Here is a 12,113-nt window from a genome sequence, read left to right on the forward strand (position 1 = left end):
AACGGTGTAACGAAGAAAGAAACGAAGAAAGAAACGGAGAAACGATCAAAGAAACGGAGAAACGAAGAAAGATACGGAGAAACGAACAAAGAAACGGAGAAACGAACAAAGAAACGGAGAGACGGAGAAATAAATGGAGAAACGAAGAAAGAAACGGAGAAACGAAGAATGAAACGGAGAAACGAAGAAAGAAGCGGAGAAACGAAGAAATAAACGGAGAAACGAACAAGGAACCGGAGAAACGAAGGAAGGAACGGAGAAATGAAGAAAGAAACGGAGAAACGAAGAAAGAAACGGTGTAACGAAGAAAGAAACGAAGAAAAAAACGGAGAAACGAAGAAAGAAACGGAGAAACGAAGATAGAAACGGAGAAACGGAGAAATAAATGGAGAAACGAAGAAAGAAACGGAGTAACGAAGAATGAAACGGAGTAACGAAAGAAGAAACGAAGAAACGAAGAAAGAAACGGAGAAATAAATGGAGAAACGAAGAAATAAACCGAGAAACGAAGAATGAAACGGAGAAACGAACAAAGAAACGAAGAAACGAAGAAAGAAACGGAGAAACGAAGAGAGAAACGGAGAAAAGGAGAAATAAATGGCGAAACGAAGAAATAAACCGAGAAACGGGGAAAGAAACGGAGAAACTAAGAAAGAAACGGAGTAACGAAGAAAGAAACGGAGAAACGAAGACAGAAATGGAGAAACGAAGAAAGAAACGGAGAAACGAAGAAAGAAGCGGAGAAACGAAGGATGGAACGGAGAAACGAAGAAAGAAACGGAGAAACGAAGAAAGAAACGGAGAAACGAAGAAAGAAACGGTGTAACGAAGAAAGAAACGAAGAAAAAAACGGAGAAACGAAGAAAGAAACGGTGTAACGAAGAAAGAAACGAAGAAAAAAACGGAGAAACGAACAAAGAAACGGAGAAACGAACAAAGAAACGGAGAAGCGAAGAAAGAAACGGAGAAACTAACATAGAAACGGAGAAACGAAGACAGAATCGGAGAAAAGGAGAAATAAATGGAGAAACGAAGAAATAAATAGAGAAACGAAGAAATAAACGGAGAAACGAACAAAGAAACGGAGAAACGGAGAAATAAATGGCGAAACGAAGAAATAAACCGAGAAACGGAGAAAGAAACGGAGAAACGATAATAGAAACGGAGAAACGAAGAAAGATACGGAGAAACGAACAAAGAAACGGAGAAACGAACAAAGAAACGGAGAAACGAACAAAGAAACGGAGAAACGAAGAAAGAAACGGAGAAACGAAGAAATAAACGGAGAAACGAACAAGGAAACGGAGAAACGAACAAAGAAACGGAGAGACGAAGGAAGAAACGGAGAAACGAAGAAAGAAACGGAGAAACGGAGATATAAATGTCGAAACGAAGAAATAAACCGAGAAAGGTAGAAAGAAACGGAGAAACGATCAAAGAAACGGAGAAACGAAGAAAGATACGGAGAAACGAACAAAGAAACGGAGAAACGAAGAAAGAAACGGAGAAACGGAGAAATAAATGGAGAAATGGAGAAACGAACAAGGAAACGGAGAAACAAAGAAAGAAACGGAGAAACGAAGAAAGAAACGGAGAAACGAAGAAAGAAACAGGGATACGAAGAAAGAAACGGAGAAACGAAGAAAGAAACGGAGAAACGAAGAAGGAAACGGTGTAACGAAGAAAGAAACGAAGAAAAATACGGAGAAACGAACAAAGAAACGGAGAAACGAAGATAGAAACGGAGAAACGGAGAAATAAATGGAGAAACGAAGAAATAAACGGAGAAACGAAGAAAGAAACGGAGAAACGAAGAAAGAATCGGAGAAACGAAGAAAGATACGGAGAAACGAACAAAGAAACGGAGAAACGAACAAAGAAACGGAGAAACGAACAACGAAACGGAGAAACGGAGAAATAAATGGAGAAACGGAGAAACAAACAAGGAAACGGAGAAACGCAGAAAGAAACGGAGAAACGAAGAAAGAAACGGAGAAACGAAGAAAGAAACGGAGAAACGAAGAAAGAAACGGAGAAACGAAGAAAGAAACGGAGAAACAAAGAAAGAAACGGAGATACGAAGAAAGAAGCGGAGAAACGAACAAACAAACGTCGAAACGAAGAAAGAAACGGAGAAACGAAGTAAGAAACGGAGAAACGAAGAAAGAAACGGAGAAACGGAGATATAAATGTCGAAACGAAGAAATAAACCGAGAAACATAGAAAGAAACGGAGAAACGATCAAAGAAACGGAGAAACGAAGAAAGAAACGGAGAAACGACGAAAGAAACGGAGAAACGGAGAAATAAATGGCGAAACGAAGAAATAAACCGAGAAACGGAGAAAGAAACGGAGAAACCAAGAAAGAAACGGTGTAACGAAGAAAGAAACGGAGAAACGAAGAAAGAAATGGAGAAACGAAGAAAGAAACGGAGAAACGAAGAAAGAAGCGGAGAAACGAAGGATGGAACGGAGAAACGAAGAAAGAAACGGAGAAACGAAGAAAGAAACGGTGTAACGAAGAAAGAAACGAAGAAAAAAACGGAGAAACGAAGAAAGAAACGGTGTAACGAAGAAAGAAACGAAGAAAGAAACGGAGAAACGATCAAAGAAACGGAGAAACGAAGAAAGATACGGAGAAACGAACAAAGAAACGGAGAAACGAACAAAGAAACGGAGAAACGGAGAAATAAATGGAGAAACGAAGAAAGAAACGGAGAAACGAAGAATGAAACGGAGAAACGAAGAAAGAAGCGGAGAAACGAAGAAATAAACGGAGAAACGAACAAGGAACCGGAGAAACGAAGGAAGGAACGGAGAAATGAAGAAAGAAACGGAGAAACGAAGAAAGAAACGGTGTAACGAAGAAAGAAACGAAGAAAAAAACGGAGAAACGAAGAAAGAAACGGAGAAACGAAGATAGAAACGGAGAAACGGAGAAATAAATGGAGAAACGAAGAAAGAAACGGAGTAACGAAGAATGAAACGGAGTAACGAAAGAAGAAACGAAGAAACGAAGAAAGAAACGGAGAAATAAATGGAGAAACGAAGAAATAAACCGAGAAACGAAGAATGAAACGGAGAAACGAACAAAGAAACGAAGAAACGAAGAAAGAAACGGAGAAACGAAGAGAGAAACGGAGAAAAGGAGAAATAAATGGCGAAACGAAGAAATAAACCGAGAAACGGGGAAAGAAACGGAGAAACTAAGAAAGAAACGGAGTAACGAAGAAAGAAACGGAGAAACGAAGACAGAAATGGAGAAACGAAGAAAGAAACGGAGAAACGAAGAAAGAAGCGGAGAAACGAAGGATGGAACGGAGAAACGAAGAAAGAAACGGAGAAACGAAGAAAGAAACGGAGAAACGAAGAAAGAAACGGTGTAACGAAGAAAGAAACGAAGAAAAAAACGGAGAAACGAAGAAAGAAACGGTGTAACGAAGAAAGAAACGAAGAAAAAAACGGAGAAACGAACAAAGAAACGGAGAAACGAACAAAGAAACGGAGAAGCGAAGAAAGAAACGGAGAAACTAACATAGAAACGGAGAAACGAAGACAGAATCGGAGAAAAGGAGAAATAAATGGAGAAACGAAGAAATAAATAGAGAAACGAAGAAATAAACGGAGAAACGAACAAAGAAACGGAGAAACGGAGAAATAAATGGCGAAACGAAGAAATAAACCGAGAAACGGAGAAAGAAACGGAGAAACGATAATAGAAACGGAGAAACGAAGAAAGATACGGAGAAACGAACAAAGAAACGGAGAAACGAACAAAGAAACGGAGAAACGAACAAAGAAACGGAGAAACGAAGAAAGAAACGGAGAAACGAAGAAATAAACGGAGAAACGAACAAGGAAACGGAGAAACGAACAAAGAAACGGAGAGACGAAGGAAGAAACGGAGAAACGAAGAAAGAAACGGAGAAACGGAGATATAAATGTCGAAACGAAGAAATAAACCGAGAAAGGTAGAAAGAAACGGAGAAACGATCAAAGAAACGGAGAAACGAAGAAAGATACGGAGAAACGAACAAAGAAACGGAGAAACGAAGAAAGAAACGGAGAAACGGAGAAATAAATGGAGAAATGGAGAAACGAACAAGGAAACGGAGAAACAAAGAAAGAAACGGAGAAACGAAGAAAGAAACGGAGAAACGAAGAAAGAAACAGGGATACGAAGAAAGAAACGGAGAAACGAAGAAAGAAACGGAGAAACGAAGAAAGAAACGGTGTAACGAAGAAAGAAACGAAGAAAAATACGGAGAAACGAACAAAGAAACGGAGAAACGAAGATAGAAACGGAGAAACGGAGAAATAAATGGAGAAACGAAGAAATAAACGGAGAAACGAAGAAAGAAACGGAGAAACGAAGAAAGAATCGGAGAAACGAAGAAAGATACGGAGAAACGAACAAAGAAACGGAGAAACGAACAAAGAAACGGAGAAACGAACAACGAAACGGAGAAACGGAGAAATAAATGGAGAAACGGAGAAACAAACAAGGAAACGGAGAAACGCAGAAAGAAACGGAGAAACGAAGAAAGAAACGGAGAAACGAAGAAAGAAACGGAGAAACGAAGAAAGAGACGGAGAAACGAAGAAAGAAACGGAGAAACAAAGAAAGAAACGGAGATACGAAGAAAGAAGCGGAGAAACGAACAAACAAACGTCGAAACGAAGAAAGAAACGGAGAAACGAAGTAAGAAACGGAGAAACGAAGAAAGAAACGGAGAAACGGAGATATAAATGTCGAAACGAAGAAATAAACCGAGAAACATAGAAAGAAACGGAGAAACGATCAAAGAAACGGAGAAACGAAGAAAGATACGGAGAAACGAACAAAGAAACGGAGAAACGAAGAAAGAAACGGAGAAACGGAGAAATAAATGGAGAAATGGAGAAACGAACAAGGAAACGGAGAAACGAAGAAAGAAACGGAGAAACGAAGAAAGAAACGGAGAAACGAAGAAAGAAACGGAGATACGAAGAAAGAAGCGGAGAAACGAAGAAAGAAACGGAGAAACGAAGAAAGAAACGGAGAAACGAAGGAAGGAACGGAGAAACGAAGAAAGAAACGGAGAAACGAAGAAAGAAACGGTGTAACGAAGAAAGAAACGAAGAAAAAAACGGAGAAACAAAGAAAGAAACGGAGAAACGAAGAAAGAAACGGTGTAACGAAGAAAGACACGAAGAAAAAAACGGAGAAACGAACAAAGAAACGGAGAAACGAAGATAGAAACGGAGAAACGGAGAAATAAATGGAGAAACGAAGAAAGAAACGGAGTAACGAAGAATGAAACGGAGTAACGAAAGAAGAAACGAAGAAACGAAGAAAGAAACGGAGAAATAAATGGAGAAACGAAGAAATAAACCGAGAAACGAAGAATGAAACGGAGAAACGAACAAAGAAACGAAGAAACGAAGAAAGAAACGGAGAAACGAAGAGAGAAACGGAGAAAAGGAGAAATAAATGGCGAAACGAAGAAATAAACCGAGAAACGGGGAAAGAAACGGAGAAACTAAGAAAGAAACGGAGTAACGAAGAAAGAAACGGAGAAACGAAGACAGAAATGGAGAAACGAAGAAAGAAACGGAGAAACGAAGAAAGAAGCGGAGAAACGAAGGATGGAACGGAGAAACGAAGAAAGAAACGGAGAAACGAAGAAAGAAACGGAGAAACGAAGAAAGAAACGGTGTAACGAAGAAAGAAACGAAGAAAAAAACGGAGAAACGAAGAAAGAAACGGTGTAACGAAGAAAGAAACGAAGAAAAAAACGGAGAAACGAACAAAGAAACGGAGAAACGAACAAAGAAACGGAGAAGCGAAGAAAGAAACGGAGAAACTAACATAGAAACGGAGAAACGAAGACAGAATCGGAGAAAAGGAGAAATAAATGGAGAAACGAAGAAATAAATAGAGAAACGAAGAAATAAACGGAGAAACGAACAAAGAAACGGAGAAACGGAGAAATAAATGGCGAAACGAAGAAATAAACCGAGAAACGGAGAAAGAAACGGAGAAACGATAATAGAAACGGAGAAACGAAGAAAGATACGGAGAAACGAACAAAGAAACGGAGAAACGAACAAAGAAACGGAGAAACGAACAAAGAAACGGAGAAACGAAGAAAGAAACGGAGAAACGAAGAAATAAACGGAGAAACGAACAAGGAAACGGAGAAACGAACAAAGAAACGGAGAGACGAAGGAAGAAACGGAGAAACGAAGAAAGAAACGGAGAAACGGAGATATAAATGTCGAAACGAAGAAATAAACCGAGAAAGGTAGAAAGAAACGGAGAAACGATCAAAGAAACGGAGAAACGAAGAAAGATACGGAGAAACGAACAAAGAAACGGAGAAACGAAGAAAGAAACGGAGAAACGGAGAAATAAATGGAGAAATGGAGAAACGAACAAGGAAACGGAGAAACAAAGAAAGAAACGGAGAAACGAAGAAAGAAACGGAGAAACGAAGAAAGAAACAGGGATACGAAGAAAGAAACGGAGAAACGAAGAAAGAAACGGAGAAACGAAGAAAGAAACGGTGTAACGAAGAAAGAAACGAAGAAAAATACGGAGAAACGAACAAAGAAACGGAGAAACGAAGATAGAAACGGAGAAACGGAGAAATAAATGGAGAAACGAAGAAATAAACGGAGAAACGAAGAAAGAAACGGAGAAACGAAGAAAGAATCGGAGAAACGAAGAAAGATACGGAGAAACGAACAACGAAACGGAGAAACGGAGAAATAAATGGACAAACGGAGAAACAAACAAGGAAACGGAGAAACGCAGAAAGAAACGGAGAAACGAAGAAAGAAACGGAGAAACGAAGAAAGAAACGGAGAAACGAAGAAAGAAACGGAGAAACGAAGAAAGAAACGGTGTAACGAAGAAAGAAACGAAGAAAAATACGGAGAAACGAACAAAGAAACGGAGAAACGAAGATAGAAACGGAGAAACGGAGAAATAAATGGAGAAACGAAGAAATAAACGGAGAAACGAAAAAAGAAACGGAGAAACGAAGAAAGAATCGGAGAAACGAAGAAAGATACGGAGAAACGAACAACGAAACGGAGAAACGGAGAAATAAATGGACAAACGGAGAAACAAACAAGGAAACGGAGAAACGCAGAAAGAAACGGAGAAACGAACAAGGAAACCGAGAAACGGAGAAAGAAACGGAGAAACGATCAAAGAAACGGAGAAACGACGAAAGATACGGAGAAACGAACAAAGAAACGGAGGAACGGACAAAGAAACGGAGAAACGAGCAAAGAAACGGAGAAACGGAGAAATAAATGGAGAAACGGAGAAACGAACAAGGAAACGGAGAAACGAAGAAAGAAACGGAGAAACGAAGAAAGAAACGGAGAAACGAAGAAAGAAACGGAGATACGAAGAAAGAAACGGAGAAACGAACAAAGAAACGGAGAAACGAACAAAGAAACGGAGAAACGGAGAAAGAAACGGAGTAACGAAGAATGAAACGGAGTAACGAAAGAAGAAACGAAGAAACGAAGAAAGAAACGGAGAAATAAATGGAGAAACGAAGAAATAAACCGAGAAACGAAGAAAGAAACGGAGAAACGAACAAAGAAACGAAGAATCGAAGAAAGAAACGGAGAAATGACGAAAGAAACGGAGAAACGGAGAAATAAATGGCGAAACGAAGAAATAAACCGAGAAACGGAGAAAGAAACGGAGAAACCAAGAAAGAAACGGAGTAACGAAGAAAGAAACGGAGAAACGAAGAAAGAAATGGAGAAACGAAGAAAGAAACGGAGAAACGAAGAAAGAAGCGGAGAAACGAAGGATGGAACGGAGAAACGAAGAAAGAAACGGAGAAACGAAGAAAGAAACGGTGTAACGAAGAAAGAAACGAAGAAAAAAACGGAGAAACGAAGAAAGAAACGGTGTAACGAAGAAAGAAACGAAGAAAGAAACGGAGAAACGATCAAAGAAACGGAGAAACGAAGAAAGATACGGAGAAACGAACAAAGAAACGGAGAAACGAACAAAGAAACGGAGAAACGGAGAAATAAATGGAGAAACGAAGAAAGAAATGGAGAAACGAAGAATGAAACGGAGAAACGAAGAAAGAAGCGGAGAAACGAAGAAATAAACGGAGAAACGAACAAGGAACCGGAGAAACGAAGGAAGGAACGGAGAAATGAAGAAAGAAACGGAGAAACGAAGAAAGAAACGGTGTAACGAAGAAAGAAACGAAGAAAAAAACGGAGAAACGAAGAAAGAAACGGAGAAACGAAGAAAGAAACTGTGTAACGAAGAAAGAAACGAAGAAAAATACGGAGAAACGAACAAAGAAACGGAGGAACGAAGATAGAAACGGAGAAACGGAGAAATAAATGGAGAAACGAAGAAATAAACGGAGAAACGAAGAAAGAAACGGAGAAACGAAGAAAGAATCGGAGAAACGAAGAAAGATACGGAGAAACGAACAAAGAAACGGAGAAACGAACAAAGAAACGGAGAAACGAACAACGAAACGGAGAAACGGAGAAATAAATGGAGAAACGGAGAAACAAACAAGGAAACGGAGAAACGCAGAAAGAAACGAGAAACGAAGAAAGAAACGGAGAAACGAAGAAAGAAACGGAGAAACGAAGAAAGAAACGGAGAAACGAAGAAAGAAACGGAGAAACAAAGAAAGAAACGGAGATACGAAGAAAGAAGCGGAGAAACGAACAAACAAACGTCGAAACGAAGAAAGAAACGGAGAAACGAAGTAAGAAACGGAGAAACGAAGAAAGAAACGGAGAAACGGAGATATAAATGTCGAAACGAAGAAATAAACCGAGAAACATAGAAAGAAACGGAGAAACGATCAAAGAAACGGAGAAACGAAGAAAGATACGGAGAAACGAACAAAGAAACGGAGAAACGAAGAAAGAAACGGAGAAACGGAGAAATAAATGGAGAAATGGAGAAACGAACAAGGAAACGGAGAAACGAAGAAAGAAACGGAGAAACGAAGAAAGAAACGGAGAAACGAAGAAAGAAACGGAGATACGAAGAAAGAAGCGGAGAAACGAACAAAGAAACGGAGAAACGAAGAAAGAAACGGAGAAACGAAGGAAGGAACGGAGAAACGAAGAAAGAAACGGAGAAACGAAGAAAGAAACGGTGTAACGAAGAAAGAAACGAAGAAAAAAACGGAGAAACAAAGAAAGAAACGGAGAAACGAAGAAAGAAACGGTGTAACGAAGAAAGACACGAAGAAAAAAACGGAGAAACGAACAAAGAAACGGAGAAACGAAGATAGAAACGGAGAAACGGAGAAATAAATGGAGAAACGAAGAAAGAAACGGAGTAACGAAGAATGAAACGGAGTAACGAAAGAAGAAACGAAGAAACGAAGAAAGAAACGGAGAAATAAATGGAGAAACGAAGAAATAAACCGAGAAACGAAGAATGAAACGGAGAAACGAACAAAGAAACGAAGAAACGAAGAAAGAAACGGAGAAACGAAGAGAGAAACGGAGAAAAGGAGAAATAAATGGCGAAACGAAGAAATAAACCGAGAAACGGGGAAAGAAACGGAGAAACTAAGAAAGAAACGGAGTAACGAAGAAAGAAACGGAGAAACGAAGACAGAAATGGAGAAACGAAGAAAGAAACGGAGAAACGAAGAAAGAAGCGGAGAAACGAAGGATGGAACGGAGAAACGAAGAAAGAAACGGAGAAACGAAGAAAGAAACGGAGAAACGAAGAAAGAAACGGTGTAACGAAGAAAGAAACGAAGAAAAAAACGGAGAAACGAAGAAAGAAACGGTGTAACGAAGAAAGAAACGAAGAAAAAAACGGAGAAACGAACAAAGAAACGGAGAAATGAACAAAGAAACGGAGAAGCGAAGAAAGAAACGGAGAAACTAACATAGAAACGGAGAAACGAAGACAGAATCGGAGAAAAGGAGAAATAAATGGAGAAACGAAGAAATAAATAGAGAAACGAAGAAATAAACGGAGAAACGAACAAAGAAACGGAGAAACGGAGAAATAAATGGCGAAACGAAGAAATAAACCGAGAAACGGAGAAAGAAACGGAGAAACGATAATAGAAACGGAGAAACGAAGAAAGATACGGAGAAACGAACAAAGAAACGGAGAAACGAACAAAGAAACGGAGAAACGAACAAAGAAACGGAGAAACGAAGAAAGAAACGGAGAAACGAAGAAATAAACGGAGAAACGAACAAGGAAACGGAGAAACGAACAAAGAAACGGAGAGACGAAGGAAGAAACGGAGAAACGAAGAAAGAAACGGAGAAACGGAGATATAAATGTCGAAACGAAGAAATAAACCGAGAAAGGTAGAAAGAAACGGAGAAACGATCAAAGAAACGGAGAAACGAAGAAAGATACGGAGAAACGAACAAAGAAACGGAGAAACGAAGAAAGAAACGGAGAAACGGAGAAATAAATGGAGAAATGGAGAAACGAACAAGGAAACGGAGAAACAAAGAAAGAAACGGAGAAACGAAGAAAGAAACGGAGAAACGAAGAAAGAAACGGTGTAACGAAGAAAGAAACGAAGAAAAATACGGAGAAACGAACAAAGAAACGGAGAAACGAAGATAGAAACGGAGAAACGGAGAAATAAATGGAGAAACGAAGAAATAAACGGAGAAACGAAGAAAGAAACGGAGAAACGAAGAAAGAATCGGAGAAACGAAGAAAGATACGGAGAAACGAACAACGAAACGGAGAAACGGAGAAATAAATGGGCAAACGGAGAAACAAACAAGGAAACGGAGAAACGCAGAAAGAAACGGAGAAACGAAGAAAGAAACGGAGAAACGAAGAAAGAAACGGAGAAACGAAGAAAGAAACGGAGAAACGAAGAAAGAAACGGTGTAACGAAGAAAGAAACGAAGAAAAATACGGAGAAACGAACAAAGAAACGGAGAAACGAAGATAGAAACGGAGAAACGGAGAAATAAATGGAGAAACGAAGAAATAAACGGAGAAACGAAAAAAGAAACGGAGAAACGAAGAAAGAATCGGAGAAACGAAGAAAGATACGGAGAAACGAACAACGAAACGGAGAAACGGAGAAATAAATGGACAAACGGAGAAACAAACAAGGAAACGGAGAAACGCAGAAAGAAACGGAGAAACGAACAAGGAAACCGAGAAACGGAGAAAGAAACGGAGAAACGATCAAAGAAACGGAGAAACGAAGAAAGATACGGAGAAACGAACAAAGAAACGGAGGAACGGACAAAGAAACGGAGAAACGAGCAAAGAAACGGAGAAACGGAGAAATAAATGGAGAAACGGAGAAACGAACAAGGAAACGGAGAAACGAAGAAAGAAACGGAGAAACGAAGAAAGAAACGGAGAAACGAAGAAAGAAACGGAGATACGAAGAAAGAAACGGAGAAACGAACAAAGAAACGGAGAAACGAACAAAGAAACGGAGAAACGGAGAAATAAATAGAGAAACGAAGAAATAAACGGAGAAACGAAGAAAGAAACGGAGAAACGAAGAAAGAAACGGAGAAACGGAGAAATAAATGGCGAAACGAAGAAATAAACCGAGAAACGGAGAAAGAAACGGAGAAACCAAGAAAGAAACGCAGTAACGAAGAAAGAAACGGAGAAACGAAGAAAGAAATGGAGAAACGAAGAAATAAACGGAGAAACGAAGAAAGAAGCGGAGAAACGAAGAAAGAAACGGAGAAACCAAGAAAGAAACGGAGTAACAAAGAAATAAACGAAGAAACGAAGAAAGAAACGGAGATATAAATGGAGAAACGAAGAAATAAATGGAGAAACGAACAAAGAAACGGAGAAACAAACAAAGAAACGGAGAAACGAACAAAGAAACGGAGAAGCGAAGAAAGAAACGGAGAAACTAACATAGAAACGGAGAAACGAAGACAGAATCGGAGAAACGGAGAAATAAATGGAGAAGCGAAGAAATAAATGGAGAAACGAAGAAATAAACGGAGAAACGAACAAAGAAACGGAGAAACGGAGAAATAAATGGCGAAACGAAGAAATAAACCGAGAAACGGAGAAAGATACGGAGAAACGATCATAGAAACGGAGAAACAAAGAAAGATACGGAGAAACGAACAAA

This window comes from Ptiloglossa arizonensis, chromosome 7, assembly GCF_051014685.1.
Source record: "Ptiloglossa arizonensis isolate GNS036 chromosome 7, iyPtiAriz1_principal, whole genome shotgun sequence".
Classification (NCBI taxonomy): Eukaryota; Metazoa; Arthropoda; class Insecta; order Hymenoptera; family Colletidae; genus Ptiloglossa; species Ptiloglossa arizonensis.